Source organism: Macrotis lagotis, chromosome 7 (genome assembly GCF_037893015.1).
Source record: "Macrotis lagotis isolate mMagLag1 chromosome 7, bilby.v1.9.chrom.fasta, whole genome shotgun sequence".
NCBI lineage: Eukaryota > Metazoa > Chordata > Mammalia > Peramelemorphia > Peramelidae > Macrotis > Macrotis lagotis.
In genome coordinates, this window is record NC_133664.1 from 195,040,827 (window position 1) to 195,057,367 (window position 16,541).

Below are 16,541 nucleotides of genomic sequence, written 5' to 3' on the forward strand. Positions count from 1 at the left end.
TATGGGTATATGTATTCCATTATTGATTCTTTTTTATTTACTTTAACAATTTATATGTCTAATGGAATATTTTATCCTCTCTAGATAATAGATTTGAAGAATAAAATATATCATCTCCCAAGGATACACATTGACAACTAGGACCAGGACAGATTAACGAGAGACTTAGTATGCATACCATAACTCCTTAAAAAATGTATCTTGATGAACAGAGATAAATGGAAGGGATAACCAGATGGAGGAGGAAGGAAGGAAGGAAGGAAGGAAGGAAGGAAGGAAGGAAGGAAGGAAGGAAGGAAGGAAGGAAGGAAGGAAAGAAGGAAGGGAGGAAGGGAGGAAGGGAGGGAGGGAGGAAAGGAGGTAGGGAGGGAGGAAAGAAATATCACAAATAGAGAGGTAAAAAGATGACAGATAAAATGATGATATCTGTGCTCATCCACCCTTCTTTGAGAGTCAAAGAGAATCTGAGAGACACAATACTTATTGGGGTAGGAGCCTTTCCAGCAGAGGCTTCATATTTAAACAGAAAATGATTGAAAATTTTCATACATTATTAGAATTAATCATTGATTAATCTATGACTTATAGTTTGTTTAACTTCTTTTAATAATGCATTCTTCTGTAACACTATGAATTGCCTGCTTGAAATGTGAATTTATGCGACCTTAAATCAAGAAACTGAGAGAATTCATAAAGTATACTTTGACCATTAGACAGTCTTTGACACAAAGTTTACATGTGGATTAAATAGATTTTTCCAAATTTTTTTAGGGTTTTGCAAGGAAAATGAAATTAAGTGGCTTGCCCAAGGCTGCACAGCTAGGTAATTATTTATTAAGTGTCTGAGTCCAGATTTGAATGCAGGTACTCCTGACTCCAGGGCCAGTGCTATCCATTATCCCACCTAGACACCCCTCCAAATTGTTTTTAAGCCTAGTCTTCTAAGTATAAGCTCTGACCCTGAATCCTACTTCAGGTTTATAAGTTTTCATCTCATAAATCCTCTTGATCACACCCTCCACAAAAACAAGAAAAAAAATATTTACTAGGCTTCACATATTTATTTGTATTTACTTACCTTACTTCAATTACATGCATTAGTAGCCATGATTGAAATAGCCATGATTTTCTTACTTGACTAGAACCCTTACTTGTAAATATAATGCAAGTTATTATTCTTGATATGAAAAAAATTAAATCATGCCCATTGTCATATCAAAATGGTGGCAAAGTGGAATAAAATTAGGAAACCAATTATTGCTTTCGTTTGACTTGCCATTCCTCATTATTACTTCAAAAGTTTTTAATGTAAACATGAGTTATCACCAAAAACAATTACAATCTGGTAAGTGGACCAGCAAAGAACCCTCTCAACTAAAGTAGGCCAGTAATAGTTTAGAGTTCATATAGTCCTTAACCATGCCTACATTCAAAATCTTTCTAGCTTAGAAGCATCTGTTGGAGTAGTACTGATAGATCTTTAGAGAACAGAAGGTCCATTCCACATCTCATTAGTCTAGGATTTAAATAGAAGACCATTTGCACTGATATTGAGTTAAGGTTTCATTCTGAAGTTCATCAAAGTCTAGGAAAACAGAAATTTAGGCATATTTTGAAATTTACTTCCAGTTTCTACTGTATGTACTAATTATTTCAAATTATTTGATATTTTATGGAATGTATATTTTATGAAATACTGGATATTTTCCAAAGGTTCTTAGGCTGTTTCAAGTAATTTTTACAAACATAATTTGGTCACCACCTATAGATAGCAATCATTTCTAAATAATGCAACAGTTTCCCAGAAAATATTTCTCTTTACAGTATTTTTAAGCAAGTCTCATGAAAATGTTTATTAAGAAAATAACACAAGACAGGAATATGTTCTATATCAGGCATCTTATGGATTTAAAGTCTCCCAAATTCTGAGATATATAGCAGCCCAGAGATTATCTGAGCATTCCCTAATCAGGACATGGTCAGGAACACTTTGGGACCAGTTGTCTGATGTGAGGTCATTTAATGGATAATAGCAAAAATGGGCTTTTTATACATTTCCATGTAACAAGAGTCAACACAAATCCTCTTCATAGCACCAAAGAACAGCCAAATGGGACCAATTATGGATAAGCATTAAGGCTTAGCTAATTGCATCAGGGGAATTGGGTACTATCTAATTAGGGCTGAATAGAAAAGAAATAAAATTGTGCAAACAACTGGGATCTACCCCTCAATGGGCTAGCAGTCTTTCTGCAGGTAATCAGGTAGGTTGAGATGACAATGATATGTGATACATGTCATAGACTTTTATAAAAGCTTGACAAGTCATACAAACCATATCATTGTCCTTGTTAGATAAGATGAATAAATTAACATGCATTTATCTAGTTCCTACTCCATTCCAGATATTGATAATTCAAAAACAAAAATGAAATCATCACAGCCATCAAGGGCAGTACATTCTTTTAGAGGAGACATGTTCTTCTAACACATGCAAGTCTGTGCCTAAATAAATACAATGTATACAATTGGGAAAAAATACAATTTGCAGGGATTAGTACTCAGCTGGGAATAATCAGGAAAAACTTTATTTAGGAGATTTCATTTGAAATGAACTTTGATAATAATACCTAATATTTATATAAAATTTAGTATGTATCAGACACTCATAAATGCTTTAAAATTATTATTCCATTTGATCTTCATGTCAACTCTGAGAGGAAAGTACTATTATTATTCTCATGTTACAGTTGAGGAAATTGAGTCAAATAACAGTTAAGTGATTTGCCTAGGGTCACACAGCTAGTTGTGAGGTCAGATTTGAACTTAGGTCTCCCGGACTCCAAGTCCAGTTCTCTACCCACTATGGTCACCTGGTTAGTTTTAAGGACACTAGGAATTCAAATAGCAGAGGAGAGGCAATTAGGTGGCACAGTAGATAGAGAACCAGCCTGGAGTCAGGAGAATGTGACTTCAATATGACCTTGGACAAATTACTTAGCCCCAATTGACTTGCAAAAACCAAAAAAAAAAAAGCAGAGGAGATAGTCGCATAGGGACAAGAGATATAGTTTCCTCTAAGGAAACACAAAAAGACTAATTTAGCTAGACTATAAAGGGTATGAAGACTAATGTATATATATATATATTATATATATATATATACATATATATATGTATATATATATATATATGTATAGATAGATAGATATAGATATAGATATAGATATAGATATAGATATAGATATAGATATAGATATAGATATAGATATAGATATAGATATAGATATAGATATAGATATAGATATAGATATAGATATAATAAACCTGGAAAGATAGAATGGAGTCAATCTATAGACTTTAAATGTCAAACAAAGGAATCTGAATTTTGTTCCATAGGTCATAGGAATCACTACATTTCAGTTTTACATCATTTGGCTTCTCTCTTATCAGTGACAACATATATAGAACTGTGGTGAAAAATGCACATTTATTAGATGTTATATGCTGCTAGATTGTCATTGTTATACCAGATAAATATCTTTTTTTTTTCAACATGACCTCTTAGAGCTGTTTCCACTGTTATATTTCCCTCTATAACTTGAGGCTATACTTTCCAGGTCTTTATAAAGAACCTTGCTTTGTAGCTGACCTTCATAGAATCACAGCTCTAGAACCAGGGGTGACCTTGGAAGCATCTAGAGCACACTTTTCATTTTGGAGGTGAGGAATCTAGGGCTCAGTAAGATTTTATAATACACCCTAGGTCATGCAAGTCAAAGTGAAAGAATGAATATGATCCCTGTCTTTCTCCATAAAAGTCCCTGGAATATTGGCTATACTGGACACCTTATTCTGCTTACCCTGAAGGCAATGAAGGACTTTGGGGAATGAGACAAAAGAAAAGCGTCTGAAACTTGCCAGCCTTTCAAAAGTGGGAAAATTACACCTCTCATTATAATCTCTCACCAGGGTTTGAGGACCCTGACTAGTGATTCTGTGTGTTATTTCTGAAAATGTAGGAGATATGAAAGGAAGCTGGGCAAAGATGGATGAGAACCATGTAAAGGATCTCCCATTGACAAACTAACAATTTACATTTTATTTGGAACCTCAATAAAAAATAAATAAAATGATGCTGTAGGTTTTGTGTCTTTGAGTTTTACATTAACTTCAATTTTGATAGGACAGAAATGACTCCTTACTATAGTCATTCTCTCATGTTACATGTAACACCCTTGCATGTACATATTCCAAAAATTTCTTCTCTAGAATTCTTGCTGGCTTAGTAGTACTTGTGTTCTGTATTGATGATATACTGGAGTGGATCAATCCATAAATCCATCAATTAGCATTTTTCAAAGGCCCAAATGTGGAAGATATTGAATTGAATATCGGCTATACGAAAACAAGAGTGAAAAGGTTCAGCACTCTTTAAGAATTGACATTTAATTGGATTGATAATATATATGTCTTAGATTTTTATTGATCTCTATTTTTCCATCTCTCTAACATGGGATGACAAACACAAGATTGACATGAACTTTTAATAAATAAATACTTCCTTCAATTCCTGAAATCTCATTTACGCCCAGTCTCAAATCTAATGCCCTGTACAAAGTACTATATAATAGTACATAATATAAAATCATTTCTGAAGTACTAGAGGACATCTTAGTCTCCTTTACTCATTCATCATACACCCTGTACCTCTTAATTGAGGTCCTTACTGAAGGTCATCTCCTGGAGGTTCTCCCCTTAATAAATGTTTATTGATTGACTGACTCTTCTCTCTTTACATAGCTACTACGTTAGTACAGGTCCTCATCATCTCTCACCTAGATTATTGCAATAGCCTCATAATTGGTCTCTCTGTTTCAAGCCTATCACCACTCTTATCCTTCCTACATGTTACTGCAAAAGCAGTTTTTCTAAACAATCTGTCCATGTGACTTCCTTTTTATATAACTTGTTAAATAACTCCAGGGATTTCCTATTGCTTGTAGAATCCAATACAAACTTCTCTCTTTAGTTTTTTAAAGTCTTACAAAACCTGCCTCCAACCTATCTTTCCAGCCTTATTGACCATTACTTCACATGCATTCTATGATCCTGCCATACTGACTCTTGTCTCATCAGAGACAATTTCCTTACTCCTTTGCATTAGTCATCCCCCATGCCTGAAATGTGTTCCTTCCCAATCTCTATTTCATAGAATTCCTATTTTAATCTAAAGTCAAGTTCAGCCACCATCTTCTGCATGAATCTTTTCATATCCCTAATTGATAATAGTACAACTCTCTCAAATTGTCCCGTATTTAACAATTTCAAGTATCTATTATATACATATATATACACACACATATATGGACATGTTTTGTTCCATATGTTTTATACACATATATTTGTTATCTTTTTATCTATATCTATGTATGCATATATTGTGTGTGAACAGGAATATCCTATGTACATATGTGTATGTAAATATATGAACAAGTCTTTATATATTATATTTGTCTCTTTTTTTAAATATAAACTGCTTGACATTAGAAATCACCTCATTATTTGTACTTGTATCCTTAGCACTGAGGATCATGCCTCAAAAATAATATTCAGTTAATAAATATTTACTGTTGAATGATTATTGACTTTCGCAAAGTCATTATTCTGGAATCTATAGTTCCTTGGTTCCCTATTCTTCATTTATTCAAGGAGTGATAACCAATTATATGAATGACTCAAGAAAAAGTTGGATAGGAGGATTATAGCTATCATAGACACCAATCTTGAAAAACAACAGTACAAGGGGAAAAGAGCATAGTTTAAATTAGAATGAGGCTCTAAACTCACCAACAATGATAGGGCCATATAGCACCTGGAGGTGTTATAGCTGCTGTTATAGGTGTTATAGGAAATGCTACCAACCAAGGTAGCCAAGGAGCATTACTAGAGGGTTCAATCTAATATGAGGGACTGCATCTATAGAATGACAATTAAGACCTCATGACTGAACCATTTACAGAATATCTAGCTTTCTCTTCTTATGACCAGGACTTATTAGAAATGGTGAACAAACTACAGACAAAATGAAAATCTAATAACACATTTGACATAATCCTAGTGTTGTACATGATAGCTAGAGCCAGTCTCTAACCCAGATAGTAATTCTACAGGAGCCGAATATACAAGGGAACTAAGAATTAAGGCTTACAGGCTATGTTTCTTATCACATTAACATATAGAAGATATCTCATAAAGCAAGTAAGTAGTTTCCAAGTTTATAAGCTCTTTGTAAATCAAGATTTTTTTAGAAGTTTTGACTCTTTGGGACAACAGGAATACTATTTAATGCACTGAATTACGAATTTATTGAATAATATTCAATAGAATGTGTTGTTGAATTTTTTAATGTTACAATTTATTTATAGTAAAAATTGTGCTTAAAAATATATTTAAAGAGGAAGCTAGGTGGCACAGTGGATAGAGCACCGGCCCTGGAGTCAGGAGTACCTAAGTTCAAATCCAGCCTCAGACGCTTAATAATTACCTAGTTGTGTGGCCTTGAGCAAGTCACTTACCTCATTTTCCTGGCAAAAACCCAATATATATATATATATATATATATATATATATATATATATATATATATATATATATATACATACATATACATATATATATATACATATACATATATATAAATATTTAAGGAGTCATAAATTATAGACCATTCAGTGAGTGCTAGAATTAACTTATAACCAGCAAAATTGAGAAATATTAAGCTTTTTGGTTGTCATAAAATGGGCACCATAATTAGATATAGGTTTCAAATAAGGAAGATTTTTCATCTCATCCAACATTCAGTTAATCGTATTTCTGAAGATAACCTCAATTTATAACAAACTTAAAATTTTAGAGATGCTTGTTCAATATACTTTGTAAAAATTTATGTTATATAGTAAATTACAAAAATATAGAAAACAATATAATATTCTGTCCCTTATAGTTTGTCCTTATTGTTGCTTTCAAATGTCAATCATACTCTTATGAAAAATTTTTGTTTCCTTGTAAAGCAAAAACACTAACTAGAGCCAACAATGTATAGACTATAGTATCTTAAAATAATGCAGCATATGGAAGTTGATAAGTTAAATGAAAAGTAAATATATAATTTAAATCATAAAACCTTTAATAATTTTATTTAAAGCACATGTATTGTCATTGAAAGTGAACTAGCAAATGCCAGTTCTGTTAGTTAGGAGTCTTTACTTAATACTGAATTTGTCCCTTTCTATTCATGGCAAAGGAATCAAGAACAAGGTAGACCTAGATGTTGCTTGTAACATGAGGAAGGCAGTAATTTTATTCATTCCAGCACAGCTTTGGAAAAGTCAACCATGAATTTGAGGTAGTGTTATTTTTTCTTTTGGAAATTTTGGAGAAATATATGAATTCACAACATTTCTTTTAAAGTTCTAACCAGTTCCTAAGTGGTCTATAGATTGTGATACTAATTTTATTGTTTCCTTGATTTTTGCCAAGCTCAACTGCCTATTTAAATGCTACATCTACTACTTCTACTATGACTACTACTACTACTACTACTACTACTACTACTACTACTACTACTAATACTAATACTACTATTACTACTACTACTACTACTGCATTTTGTTTTTTGTATCATTGTTTTACACAATAAGATGCAGCATCGGAAAAAAAGAAATTCTAAATTAAAAAAAGATTCTCAATATTTTGTTATAAATTCATAAGTACATAGGAAAACATATGTTTATTTACCTGAATGTTAAAAACTGTTATCATAAGATCATAGATCTAAAAGCTGGAAGGTTCCCCACACCATCTAGTGAAAACTATGAATTTTACAGATAAAAAATGAGGTTCATGAAAGTTAAATGACTTGCTACATTCCTTACAAATGCTTCAATGTGGACATATTGTTTATTCTCACTGACCTTTAAAATAAGATAAATTATTAGAAATATTTTAATCCTTTTAAATAAAAAATGACTATCATAGGAAAGCAAATGTTTGAAATGACTTGTTGTACTACCTTAAGTAAACACAAATACTGTTTTGTAAATCTTTAAATTATTCTTACTTCCTACTTGCTAAGTATACTTCAATTCATTCAACAGTTATCCCAAGCATCAGGTTTTTTTTTTCCAATGTGCATTTCTATTTTGTTACATTGAAAGCAAAATGACTCATACAGCTGTCTTCATGGTCACAATGTTTTAAGTGTTCTTCACTTTTTAATGCGTAAAACATCACAGGTGCTACATAAAAAATAGAAAAGAAAAGAAACTGGATTCTTGTTTTACTGATGTTTTAAAATTCAAGTAATCAAATTTCTTTATGTAAATCTTTCAGGTTATTTTTGAGATAGATACAAAAACAACCTTAGACACTGAAACACCAATTCAAAGAGTCACTGAATTCCTAAGTATGCAAACAAAGCATGCTATTTAAAAGATAATCCTTCAGAAATAAAATGAGTAACATACTTTTATTTAAATCAAATAGCCTGAAAATTTAGACTTTAAAATAATTTTTCACTTTAAAAAATATTTCACAATAGCATTCTTTTAAATTTCAAGCAGCCCTCATTTAAACATGCTAATATTGAGAATCTTTTTTTTTTTTAATTTAGAATTTCTCTTTTTTTGGATGCTGCATCTATTGTGTAAAGTAAGGTACAGATGCAAATAATAAAAATATTAAATTCTCAGATAGAAAATATTTCTGGTTATTCAATATGTTATTTTCAAGACTAAAATATTAAAAGGATATAACCTAATGAATAATTAATAACAAATTCTATTTAACTTAAAACTGTAAAATAAAATTTCTTTTTAAAAACATTCTTTCTCTACTATCCTTTAAATATTTCTAGTTGTAGTGAATATATAGAACTAAACTGAAAAAGAAAAGTGCTTTAAAATATGATTTTGTTTCAACTATTGTGAGAAAAAACTACTTATTCTTGTGCTCCTCACAAAGTGTTTTTAAATATCCTTTTTTACATTAATATGAAATCTTTGGGGCCAAGGGTATCTAAACAAGAAAGACATGTCTAAATTTAGAAAATTTTGCCAATTTCTATTTCAAGTCACAGAGATAGAGGACAGAGGGCTAGGGGAGTGTCACAGGTACAAATAGCTCTCTAATGAAATTCAAAGGGGAGAGAGAGAGATCACTTGTGGTTTTAATGATATGCAAAAATTTCTTGGAGAAGATGACTTGAAAGCTAGATCTTAAAAGATGGGTATAAAATTTTGTTAAATGGTATATGGAAATTGGGGTATGGCATTCTAGATAGGTTAATGGGGAGGTAGGGAGGAAGGGGTAATTCACATAGAGTGTTTGAGTAATAATGACTAGTTTAATTTTGTTGAAGTATAGGGCACTTGAAGGGGAATAATGAGAGATAAAGTTGGTTGGAGCTTAATTGTGGAGGTCTTGAATTAGAAGTCAAGTTTAACTTAATTTAGTAGGCAATGAAGATTTTAACCTTTCTGGGCTTAATTTCCCTATCTTTGAATTGGGATGGTTTGACTAGGTGACATCCAATTTTCTTCACATGTTACACTCAAAATCATAAATTATTAAGATTATGGAGCAAGGGAGTGATGTGCTTAGATTGTGGCATGAGGAAGGGAGCAACTGAAGGAAGAAGAATAGTATACAATATAACAATATCAATAATAAATGACAACAAGTAATTCAGGTGATAAAGAAGATTTGAACTACAGGTGGCAATGAAATGGAAAGGAAGAAATTATTGATGAGGACTTTGATTAAATGTAGGGGAATGAGGGATGGTGAATATAAAAGATGGATCCATGGATCTGTGAGTAGAAGAATAAACTATAATGCCATTAAAAAAGAAATTCAGGTAGAGAGGACTACTAGCACTACTACTTCTACTTCTACCACTACTATTACTGTTGCTACTACTACTACTACTACTACTACTACTACTACTACTACTACTACTGCTACTACTACTACTACTACAACTACAACTACAATTTAGTAGCCTCCATTTCTATTTGAATTTGATACTATTGCTCTAGTGCTATCTTTTCTGTGTATTCTACAGATGAAGAAATTACAATTGAAAGATGTTAAAAATGACTTACCCGAGGTCTCAGCTTGCTTAATGGTAGAGTTTGTGCCCATTCCACTGTTTTTCTATTCCTTGCTATTTCTCAATAGAAGTCTAGGCTTTTTAAGGAGAGGAAAAGGTATGTTTTATATTTTTACAATATGTCTTTTCTTAGGGAAAAATGTATCATATTGTAATAAGCTATGAATACATTTAGAATAGATGTCCAAGTTTATTGTGATTTAACTGATAGAACATAAGGTAGAAAATTTAAAGGATTACAGTCAATTTTCAAGAAACAAATGAAACAACAAGCCTAGATACGTAGGATGCTATTTTCATATTTATTTGGATTTTTTTTAATAGTAGAAGGGTATATTTTGAAAAATACAGACAACAAGTATAATACAGCTCAGTCTCCTAGAGTCAGGTCACTACATTTGATATTTTAGAGGATTTAGAATACATGTAAACAGCTCATGCAACTGACTAGTCTCAACCCCCATTTTCTCTGTTCATTTAACCACTTTAATTCACTTAGTTTTTTTCAAAGATGCAAAATACTTCAAATATATGGCAAAAGCAAAGTAGCATCTTCACCCCCAGCTCGGTTCCTAAATTCTATTGATCCCACCAAGTTCCAGTTAAGTTTAAGTATCTTCCATCATGGGTCAAGATCTCTCCCATTGGTCACATCTTCCTACCAATATTATCAATGTAGATGTTAGAGTATTAGGAGTGAACTTCAGAAATTTACCAATATCAGAGTATCTATGGTGATTGTTCCCGCACAGCCACATATTCGTCTCCTGAAATAAAAAGTAAAGATAAACAGAAGCAATACCAGGAACATCACAACCATAACACAACCACCATAGCCAACATTTCTTCATCATGCAACAGTGACTAAGACATAAGTTTCTTGCAAACAATTTGTTTGGGGATCTGAGTTGTTACCAAAGTTTTCTCAATACGCACCCAGCTATCCCTAGTTCACTAAACAAAACATCTTTTTGCCTAAGAAATCTATTAGAAAAATTATACAAAAATTTTTTTAAATGGGCACTGTGTGGAGAGTATTCATTTTTCCTCATCTCACTCCAAGGACTGAATTAAACTAGTGTAAACTCACTCATAAAATGGAAGCAATAGTAGAATGGATAGGAAACAATATGTTGTCTTACACACAGAGTTGTTTTAATTGATATAAAAAAGACAGGAGTAGTAAACAAGATCTCAGACAAAGCAAAAGCAAAAACAGACCAATTAAAACAGACCTAATTAAAAGGGACAAATAGATAAACCTCTTCTTGCTCAAAGAAAACATAGAAAATGAAGTAATATTAATAACAAAAACACATGCACCAAATGTCATAGCATTCAAATTATTTTTTTCTGCAAGGCACCCGGGGGTTAAGCAGCTTGCCCAAGGCCACACAGCTAGGTAATTCTTAAGTGTCTGAGACCGGATTTGAACCCAGGTACTCCTGACTCCAGGGCCAGTGTTTTATATACTGCACCACCTAGCCGTCCCAGCATTCAAATTATTAAAGTAAAAGGTAAATGAATTATAGTTGCAAATAGTAAAACTATGGTGGACTTCAACCTACCCATTTCAGAACTGTATAAATTTAATCATAAAAATAAATAAGGAAGAAGTCAAGGAGGAGAATAGAATCTTAGAAATGTTGGATATGACAGACCTTAGGGAAGAGGAAAATGAATGGAAATAGAAAGAATATATCTTTTTTTTCCTAGCTGTAAATAGCACCTTCAGAAAAGTTGTGTATTTATTAGTGGATAAAAACTTTACAACCAAATACAAAAAAGCATAAATATTAAATACATCCTTTTCAGATCATAATGCAATAAAATTATATTCAATAAAGTGTTATGAAAGGAGAAATCAAGTTACTAGTATCAAAAATGAAAAAGGTTAATATATCAGCAACATAAATACAATTAAAACAGTTATTAAGTTATTTTGTCCACTTACAAGCTTGACAATCTAGGTGAAATTGATGAACATTTACAAAAATATAATCTTCCCATATTAAGAGAAGAAGAAATATCATACGGAAATAATCCCATCTTAGAAAAAGAAATTGAACAAGCTATCAATGAATTGCCTAAGAAAAATTCCAGACAGATTCACAAGTAACTTCTACTGAGCAATTAAGGAACTATTAATCCCAATAACATATAAACTGTTTGAGAGGAAAAAGGTGAAAATAATCTAATCAAATTCCTTATGTGACACAAATATGCTTTTGATACCTGAACCAGAGAGAGCAAAAATATAAAAAAAAGAAAAATGCAAATAATATAAAATATTTGGGAGTCTGACTGTTAAGATAAATGTAGGGATCATATGAATCCAATTATAACATATTTTTTCATACAAATGAAAAAGATCTAAACTATTAAAGAAATATTATTTTCTCCTACATAGCCCATACCAATATAATAAAAATGTCAATTTTACCTATTAATTTACTTATTCAGGAATATGGTAATCAAACTACCAAAGAATTCTTTTGTAGAGCTAGGGAAAATGGTGACAAAATTTATCTAAAAGATCAAAAGATTAAGACTATCAAGGGAATCAGTGGAAAAAAGGGTAAAGAAAGAAAATCTAGAAGTTAGAGATTTCAAACTATATTCCAAAGCAGTAGACATCCAAACAATTTGATGAGAAAGAAAGAGAGGTGGATCAGTGAAAAAAGTTGAGTACATAATCCAGAGTAATAATCTAGTGTTTTATAAACCCCCAGAATACAAGACTTTGTTGTAAGAGCTCAACATTTGACAAAAATTGCTTAGAAAACACAAAAGCAGTTTAGCAGAAACTAACATAGATTAATGTTTCAGCACCATACTAAGATAAGGTCAAAATGGATAAATGATCTGGATATAAAGGGTGATATTAGTAAACAAGTGGAGCATGGAAAAAATATATCTGAGAGATCTATGGATAAGGGCAGAAGAGTTTATGACCAAATAAGAAATGGAAATTAGTGCAACAAAAATCAACAATGAACCTGATGGGAGAGGGGAAGGAAAGAGGGAAATTTTTGAAACATGTTTCTCTGACAAAAGTCTCATGTCTCAAATATTTGGAGAACTGAACCAAATTTATGAATATAAGAGCCACAATATAGTTGGCAAATTGTTAAAAAATATGAAGAAGCAGTTTTCAGATTTTTAAAAAAATGTTCTAAAATAACTACTGATTAAAGAAATGCAAATTAAAACATCTCTAAGAGACCACCTCTCACCTATCAAATTAACTAACATGGCACTAAAGGAAAATTGCAAGTGTTGGAGTAATGTAGAAAAATTGGGGCAGTAATGTGAGAGTTGTGAACTAGTGTGATCATTCTTAAGAACAATTTGGAACTATAAATATGTGTATATACATATATATATATATATATATATATATATATATATATATGGAATGCCCACCAATTAGGGAAAGGCTGAACAAATTGCTGTATATGGTTCTGATAGAAATCTATCAGATAATGAGAAATGATAAGGAGGATGGTTTCAGAAAATCTGAGAAGAACTCAAGCAAAGTGAAGCATGCAGAAGCAAGATAACATTATAAACAGGCACAGCAATACTGTGAGAATCAATTTTGAAAGACTTAGCTACCCTGATCAAGACAATAATAGAAAAAAACCCAAAGGACCCTCAATGAAAATGCTATCCACCTGCAGAGAGAGAAGTGATGTTTCACTGTATTTTCTTTTGCAACCTGGCTAATTTGTAAATATGCTTGCAATGCACTCACATATATAATTGAAACAAAAGTACTTATCTTCCTAAGTCTTTTTCAGGGGTAGGAAAGAGAGAGAGAATAAATTTTATAAGTGTTGAAAAATTGTAAAATATTTAACAAAATAAATAAAAATACCTTTAGAAAAGTAAATACACATCTACCTTAGTTATAAATCAGTTTAATTCCCCCCCCCATTATCTTAGAAAGCAATGCATCTTGCAATAATTATATCCTTCAATTTCTTATTTTTTTCTGGAAAGAAGTTGCTTGAATCATACCAAAAAAATAGCAAACCCCATTGAGTACTCATGCTATTTCTCCTAATTTTCTAGACAAAGATTCCTCTAAAGCACCAAGGATCTTGAAGCCAAGACAATTCAACATTTTTAGGAATATGGAAAGGTGGAATGGGTCAGCAGAAACAGTTTCCAGAAGCAGTCCATTCTTATCAAGTAAGGCTTCTTGGAGACTATATCTCAGAAACTACTAGAGCAGTAGTCTTTCCTCTTCCTAGTGTCACTAATACATCACAGACATGGTTTTTGTGAGGTGAAACACATGACCTGGGTGAAAAACATGTAGTTGTTGATTGAAATGGGAGAGTGCAATTTTGTAAAATGTCAATATTTAATAAGCATTTATTAGGCACCATGCTAAGAACTGTGGATACAAAGAAAGGCATAATATAGTTCCTGCTCTCAATTAGCTCCAATCAAATAGACAAAACAGCACATAAGAAGAAGCGGAAAAGGGAGAAAGGTGATGAAGGTCATGATGAAGTACTGTAGCTGGGATGGAAAAATATTGAAGGAGATATGAGTTTAAGTGTTGATTTCATCTTGCAGAATTATGAGTTTCTGGAAATCATAAAATCCAGAGATCAGCAGGGTGGGAAATGATGATTTTGATATTTGGGAGCAAGTTGGAAGCCACTCAAGGGTAGATGGGAGGTCCCAATTGCAAAGAGTTCAGTTAAGCAATAATAGCTGCCTTTTCCTTTAATAGATACATAATATGATGCTTCTTCCAACACAACATTGTTTTGGCATCTCAATATCCATATTGTCATTAGACTCACATTCTTTTTACTGATATAACTTGGGTGTTTGGTATATGAACTCTCTGATGGGATATCTTAGACATGTCTGGCAGATAACTAACATGAAATGGGAAGTATCAGCAAAATTTCTCCATTGGCCCTGACCCCAAAGAGGAGAGCCTTTGATTGTTCAGGTTCTACACCTCTTAGTCTAACGCATGGCCACCAACAAGGACTTGCCGAGGGGTAGCCTGGAGTTCAGTCCACTGGAAGGATTTTCTTTTTCCCTAGGGCATCCCATTTCCACATTAGAGGTTGCTAAAGTCCAGTTATCTGTGCCTCCCACACAGAGGAGAGAGGCTTCATCAATCAACCAGGAAAAATACAATTTCTTAGGAACCAGGTCCTTAGCAAAGGAAACAGATTTCTGGCACTTAGAAAGGAAACTTTGGTCTTCATCACTTAATTAGAGAAATGTACTAACACTGAAGAGATGCAGGCAAATGTGATTTTTAATGAGCCATTTAGCAATAGAATCTTTCCATACTCTACTCATCTTGTTAGAAGGACCTTTTCACTTATTATACTTATAAGCAGCTCACAAAGAGTGATTGGTTAAACTTGTATGATCTTTTCAGTATCAACCATAGCCTAGAAACAAATGATCAAATGCTGTTTCTGAGTGATTTCTTTAGGATAATATAGGTAAAATAGGTTAGAAACTAATCCCTTTACCTTGTATAGTATACCATCTGATTGATGCCTTCTACCATTATAGTATCATCTGAACTAGTCAATATGTCATTAACACAATGGTATACAAAAATGCCCTCAGAAAGGGGACCTCTTTCAGGTCTCTTCCAATGAAAATATGATAATATGAGAGATTCAGGTAGACCTAAGGAAAGATAGATACCTTCCCAGGTGAAAGTAAACTGTTCCTGGCTTGTCTCGGACACAGTATTAGAGGAAAAAACAAAAATAAATACATTGGTGAGCTTCATAATTCTACACCAATCCCTCTGAACTTGGACTTTTTCTTCAGAGGTAAAATGCTTTCATTTACCTACAACATTCTTGTCTTTCAATTTGATTCATTTCTCATATTATTGTGAATATTTTTCATACTTTTACAATTTTTATTTGTCTATATCCAGACATATGTTTGAGTAACTTCAAAGTAGCTTTTCAAATCTGATGGTTAAATTTTTAGTATGAACATTTACACCTCAAAAATTATCAAGTATCTGGCTTGATTTATTGTTTTATTGATTGTCTAGACTTTAGAGGGTGGTAAGGGGAAAAATATCAAATAATTCAGATTTAAATTTAAATCAACATATGCCCACACCTTCTATCTACCTTTTCCTTCTAATAGACATAAAGTTCTCAAAAATTACAAATATCATCTTCCCATGTAGGGATGTAAACCTTTTTATCTCACTGTATAATTTTTTTCCCCTTTACTGTTTAACTTTTTATGCATCTCTTAAGTTTTGCATTTGAAAATCACATTTTCTTGTTCAGTTCTGGTCTTTTCATCAAAAAAGTTTGAAAGTCCCTTATTTCACTGAATATCCATC

At 32.3% G+C, this 16,541-nt stretch overlaps 1 long non-coding RNA gene across 1 annotated transcript in view; it reads left to right on the forward strand.

The window, feature by feature from the left end:
* LOC141493939 (uncharacterized) overlaps positions 1 to 16,541 on the forward strand; it is a 145,293-nt gene that overhangs the window by 116,473 nt on the left and 12,279 nt on the right. Inside the window, exon 3 of the long non-coding RNA XR_012470364.1 lies at positions 14,252 to 14,371. This is a non-coding gene — a long non-coding RNA (uncharacterized LOC141493939). The remainder of the gene's footprint in view (positions 1 to 14,251; positions 14,372 to 16,541) is intronic.